This window comes from Cuculus canorus, chromosome 12 (genome assembly GCF_017976375.1).
Source record: "Cuculus canorus isolate bCucCan1 chromosome 12, bCucCan1.pri, whole genome shotgun sequence".
NCBI classification, from domain to species: Eukaryota; Metazoa; Chordata; class Aves; order Cuculiformes; family Cuculidae; genus Cuculus; species Cuculus canorus.
In genome coordinates, this window is record NC_071412.1 from 19,324,682 (window position 1) to 19,331,372 (window position 6,691).

The window sequence follows — 6,691 nt, forward strand, 5'->3', positions numbered from 1 at the left end:
CATTTTAGGTGTCTGGAAAAATCAAGCATGATCAGAAAGGCAGATGTAGTTAACACGCTACCGTAATAAATTAAATCAAGTTACAAAAATCACAATTCCCTCTTTTTTAAATGGAATGACCCATTATTGATGTAACAATAGCAGAAATGAAGCCTAAATGATTCAAGCAGGAAAAGAAGCAAAAGATGCCACAAGTGGTGTAGAACTCCTTTTTCATTTCCTTGTGGCACAAGAAAAAACATTCCTTGATGTTACAGCACACCCATAGCATGAGTATGTAATCTCAAATGCAAACTCCAGATTATTCACTTCCTGCAAGCACTAATTAATATCCTTATGGAGGTTCTTTACTTCCTAGTTTAGTTGAGAATTTCTATCAAAACAGCAGCTACCAGGGTTATTTTTTTTCCCTTCAGAAAGGAGAACTTATTTCAGGACATCCCCTCATTGTTGATGCAATAAAATGTGAAGTCAACTTGGCACAACTATGTCCAAACTGGTTGACCAGTCACAAGACTACCCTGCTACAAGGTGTGTGGATCAAGAACCACTATGCTTCAACTGAAACATTCTTTATCATAATTGTCATTAGCTGCGGATACTCACCTAGACCGGAGGAAGAAAAGGGAAAAAAAACTCAAACCACTCTGCATTTAAATGTGTTTTTATCAAATCAGATCTCATTACCAAAGCCAGCAGACTATATGTAAAGGAATGCAAAACTAAAAATTTATGACAATTTAAAAGAACAGGGGTTGGAAAATTTGCATGTTGTCACAAATCCCGTGGTATTATTTGAGCAATATATATATATATTGCATAGTCTCAGGAAAAAGTGATAGTTTAAAAAAAAGAACTCAAAAATCTAATTAATTTATTTTCTTTTAAAAACATAATTAACAACTATAACAAAAAATAATCTGTGAATAGTTTCTGATCGCAGAGAAGTGAAATGGCACCATCTAGTGACCTCCAGATGTGAAAAGCAAGTTGAGAAAGTTGTTGCTTTTACTTCCTAACACCATACATTCAAAGTTTGGAAAAACTAGCAAAAGGAAATATGAAAACAAACACGGATGCTGGAATACTTAATATGGAACAAGGAATCAAAAGTCAAGTGTTACTACTCCAGGATTATTTTCCAATCACACTAAGTACCTACAGCCTGTAGTATATTCAAATGTTTTTGGAAGGACACACTATATAAATTTAATAGTCACATTCTACTGGCCCAAATATCTTTCCCACAAAAGCCAAATGCTTTTTAAGCAATGGCAACAACAGCTTGTTAAATAGTTTTCTATCAAATAAGGATAACACATAGCTGCCAAAATCTATGAATAAAAATTGAATAACTTTGGATGCATCTAACTTTTCACTGATGAAATCAGGTACAGCAGCAGGCCCTTCTGTTCAGTTAATAACAAGACACCATATTTGCACAAGCACCACGATCCTACGTGTGTATATTTGCTGACATTTTCAGAAAATGCCTAAAAGCTGCCAGAAGAGAACATTCCTCAGCTATTTTTACAGAACTAAACTTCTTCTGTACAGATTGGATACATTTTATAAAATCTTCTAGGAATTCATCCACCAGAAAAATTTAGGCAAAAGCAAAATGTTTACTACTTTTAATACTTTTTCCTCTGTGCTTTTCTTAAAGGAACATATTGAAAAAAAAAACCTTAGTAATTTTTCTCAACAAGAAGTCATGTGCCCTCTGCAGGACTACCAAGGAAGGCTTTTCCTTTAGGAATTACTACACTAAAACTGGAAGTGTGAAGGAGGTTTGCACAGTGGAGATTCTCCTTAAAAAAACACAAAGAACGGTTTCTTGTTTTGGTACAAGAGTTAAGACTCTAGTAACTCAAACAAACCCATCAAAACTCACCCCTCTAAACATTTCGGGTGTCCCACCCTAGAAAGTGGGACAAGTTGAAGTTACACATCAGGGTGTTGTCCTTTTTTACACACTGAGAGACTGAAAATACTTCGTGAAGTACATCAGAGCGATCTGTAGATTTGCCGGCTTCTCGCTTACCCACAGCTCTATGGCAGGGCAAAGAATATCGCCTATTATTCCTAATAAAAACAAGATAAATAAGTATAACTCTACTGTAACAAGGGTAAAAGGCTGTTGAAAAAAGCAACAGCCAGTAGAGCTGGCACTGCTCCATACTGCTGCCATCTTCAGCAAGAACAAATGAAAGAAACACATCAGGGAAATCACAGAAGAGCAAGCCACTACAGGTATGGACCATATTCCAAGAATACACGGAGAAAATCCCTTCTGGTTAGAACAAGCAGTGGGTCAAACAATTTCATTTTATCTACTAACTTCCATGTGCTCAGCTGGCAGAGACCAAATTATTTCTCCATTTCTATGAGCTTCGCCACAAGGATACCTATTTTAGCTTTAGCAGAGCACAGGAACACGTATTTGACCAGATTGCCCTTCCTCTTTCACAACTGATTTCAGTTCAAGCTGAGATTTCTGCCTGCAATAATGGCTTCCACCTGGCACAGTAAAAACGGGACTCTGGTCATCCGCCTTTTGAGGACACCTGCAGAGCTCACTTTCACTTTTCCAAAACCTGTCTGATTTCCAAAATGTGATTTTTTAAGAAATTGTATTCAAAAGGGTTTTATTTATAAAAGATGTTCCTTCCATCTAACCATCATGGAAACAAACACAGTGCGAGTCTGCAGACTCCCATTTGAAACGATGACTCCTCCAATCTCAGCTGCAGATACATGAGATTAAACCAGCAAATGCTTCTGGTCATAAAATGTAGTAAAACAAGGAAAAGACATGTTAGAGTATCCTCTGATTCTAAAATCTTGTATGAATACCCTGATGGAAAAGGCATGCAAATAATTCAAAGAGAATACACGAACAAACATGACTTTTTAGGACTAGCTGTTACTGCATTTTGTCTTTAAGTTGGTTGCACTAAACTTTAGATAAGCTAATGTTCACCCACTGGATTAGTTACACAACTAAAAAGAGATACCTTAAGCTGCTCCCCAAAATTAAAAGGAAACAGGGTAGTTTCTATTACCTAATGCCTAATAATAAGACACTTCACTAACATTTAAACTTTAGGACCCAGCCCATCTCAAAACAGAAGTAGCAGAAAATGTCACAGGAAAATTCACTTGTGCTCCAAACCTCGTTTTGATGTGGTGAACCTCTGCAGGGGAGGCTGAGCTCACTTGCTGGAAACCACTGCTCTACACCACGAATGACAGACTTGCCGTGGAGTCTTTCGAAAAGCACTTAGGCATCTGACATCTCCTTTAAAAACAGGAGCAGTGTGAAGCTTTACATCTTGAACTAGTGAAACCAGAGAGCATGGCAGTATATTAACAGGGTATGGCGGGTCTTTGGTAACCCACCAAAAATCAGAAGCACAGAACAATTTTATTAACAGATAGTATCACTTAAAATATTCTACCTATGGTAACCACATAAAGATGGTCAATGTATAGAAGTGCTGACCACCTCAGCCAGCTCTAAAGCAGAACCTTTGATAATTAATGTAATTTAATCATCGGCACAGTTATCATAACACAATCTTCATCCTGGTTGCACAGGAAATGCTTAGGGCACTTCAACTGACTTCACATTTCTTTGCATGCTACAGACACAATTGTGTCTCCACACAGGATGTGCGCAGCTGTCTGCCAAGAAGCTGAAGCTGTCAAAAGTCCAGTGGAATCAGGGATCCAATTCGCTGCTATGGAGAAAGATACACTAACCAAAATCAGCATTGGTCACCGTCTCCCCAAAGGAGGAAGACTTTGGAAAGACTTGGAACACACATCAGTTTTCACTTGTTACTTGCAAACTGAAAATACAAATAAAAATAATACCTTTTTCTCTTGGTTTAACATCAAAAATCAATCTCTTGAAAGATAACTGGCAAAACGAACCTCCGTATTGTTTTGCACAGATTAGCTGAATTATAAGAAGCTACTCATAAAGGACATTCACCGTTTGAGACATTAAAGATAATACTTCTGTCATGAAATAGTAATTACAGCATAAGGTACGGATCACAGAATGCTATACATGCAATTCCAGGTCAGTGAAGCAAGCAATGGCTTTTGCACTCAACCCTGGTCACTCATCTGACATTTTATTTAGCAGTCACAAGACAACATAACATGATCTCAAAGGGTACCACATGACACTGCAAACACTTCTCTGAAAACTTACCTATTAATTTTCTATTCTCCTTTAGATGGGATTTCAATAAAGGGAAAAAAACCCTCTTTTTAAAGGTCAAAATAAGTATTCCAAACTATAGCCTCAAGCAAAATGCAGTCTGGAAAGTTTATTATCGTTCAATCATTTTGATTTTTACAGAAACAGCTACAGTGTCATAAGCTGAAGAAAACTGGCAGGCAGTAATAGCAATAACTCACAAAAACTTCCAAAAACATGGATGAAAGAGGATTAGCTCTAACTAATACTAACTTTTAAAGAAGAGCCATGATAAATGAAATATAAACTATTTTAAATTCTCTTTTTCTCCCAGAGGTGTCCCTTCCTATGGAAGAAAGTTTGAGGGCTAATGAAGGGGGTTGACCCCATTACTTGTGTTTGACCTCCTATTTGCCTCATAGACTCAAAATTAAAAATTAAAGTATAATTATTAGCTTTCAGGATACAACGATTTTATTTTCTATACTTAAGATAAAGTAGGTTACCACAAGAGAACTGCTGATATTGGGTACTGTTAGCTATTTATCCAATATGATTCCACACTTAAGGACTCTCCAGTGAATGGGAAATACCATATGACTTACTTCAAAAGGCCGTCGTAGAAAATCACAGTGGTTCCTGGAGCAGCAGAGAAAACATCACTCCAAAGATGAGCAGATTTTTCCATATCGACGCTTACTGGCTACCACCAATTTGCACAGCAACAAACCACACAGGGAAGAAAAGCAGCAGGAAGACCAGTCAGACAAAAGCCCTTGAATCAAAGAGGAGAGGAAACAATCCAAAGCACTGTTATTCACACTGTATTTTCCACTAGCATCTGAAATTTCTAATAAGGATCTCCATAAGGTAAATAAATTGGTTAGAGTTACAGAGTAAACACCACAAAAGAAATAGATTCCAAAGAAGGCTGCTTTTCCCATGACAAGAAACTACTTTCTAAGAAAAATTAAACTAGCAATTTCATCTCTGATGTGGACGGGGCGGTTAAAACACAGTTCGATAACTTTACCCATGTGTGCAAACTGCATTACTACTGAAAGAGAAAGGGGGCATGAGAATTAAATGATAAGTTTTGCTGCAGCTGGCTTGTATGTTTAATCATTGTCATATAAATCTGTCTTGTATCAAGAGAGAATACACAGACAATCTCCAGACACGGGTGAATAACCTGAAAGAATAAACTGTCTTAGAGTTGCAAGAATTTACCGATATACTTAGTTGTCTGGTAAGATGTAGCCGTTTTAGGTCAGGAGATAACCTGAAGGGAGGCTCCAGACGTGGTTGGATAACCTGAAAAATAAACATTCTTTGAGGACTCACACAGTTCTTTGTCTAAAATCAATATCTATACCTTTTTTAGAAGGACATCCGATTAAGCACTGAATTGTAAAACAAAAATACTATTGCCTTTGCTTCAAAGACTTTGTCCTTTTCAATATTTTACCAGTGAATAAGTGTTTCTCACAGAAGAAAACACAGAAAAGCAGGACCAGCTTCTAAAACCGCTTGCGGTCTGGTTTTAGCCTATTTCTTACTGTAGCTGTGGCTCTCGGGAATACCCACCGGGCGCCGAAAATGAAACAGCAGAGGGTGGGGATGAAGGAAATGGCGCCCACGAGCGGGGCGGGCAGCGCCCGGGGGAGCTGCACCCAGGCTGCAGAGGGGCGCGGCAGCCTCGCCCGGGAGGACAGGCTGGGACATCCCAAGGGGGACAGCTGTGGGATTGAGTCCAGAGAAGGCTACAAGGATGATCCGAGAGCTGGAGCACCTCCCGGACGAGGACAGGCTGAGAGAGTTGGGGCTGTTCAGCCTGGAGAAGGCTCCCAGGAGACCTTAGAGCACCTTCCAGCACCTGAAGGGGCTACAGGAAAGCTGGGGAGGGGCTGTGCACAAAGGCTGTGGGGATAGGATGAGGGGGAACGGTTATGAACTGGAGAGGGGCAGATTTAGACTGGATATAAGGAGGAATTTCTTCCCCATGAGGGTGGTGAGGCCCTGGCCCAGGTTGCCCAGGGAAGCTGTGGCTGCCCCATCCCTGGAGGTGTTCCAGGCCAGGTTGGATGGCCCTTGGGCAGCCTGAGCCAGTGGGAGGTGTCCCTGCCCATGGCAGGGGGTGGAACTGGATGGGCTTTAAGGTCTCTTCCAACCCAACCCATTCTATGACCCCGTGAGGGACACAGAGGGCCATTCCGGGGCAGCAGAGGCGGGAGGGAGCGCGGATCAGAGCGGGGTTTTCCTCCCCCTCCCGTAAAAAGAGAGTTAAAAAGAGGCCATTAACGCCTTGAGCGCCGTTTTCAAGCCTCGCCCGTCCCACAGCCGGCAGAGGGAGGTGCTCGGCCATTTCCTGCGGTGCCTCTCCCCGCGCTTTGTCGGCTCCGAGAACGACAGACTGCGGCCCCGGCGCTGCCCGCGGGGCTCTCGTTGCGGTTCCACGGGCCCAGCGCGGGGAGGGGG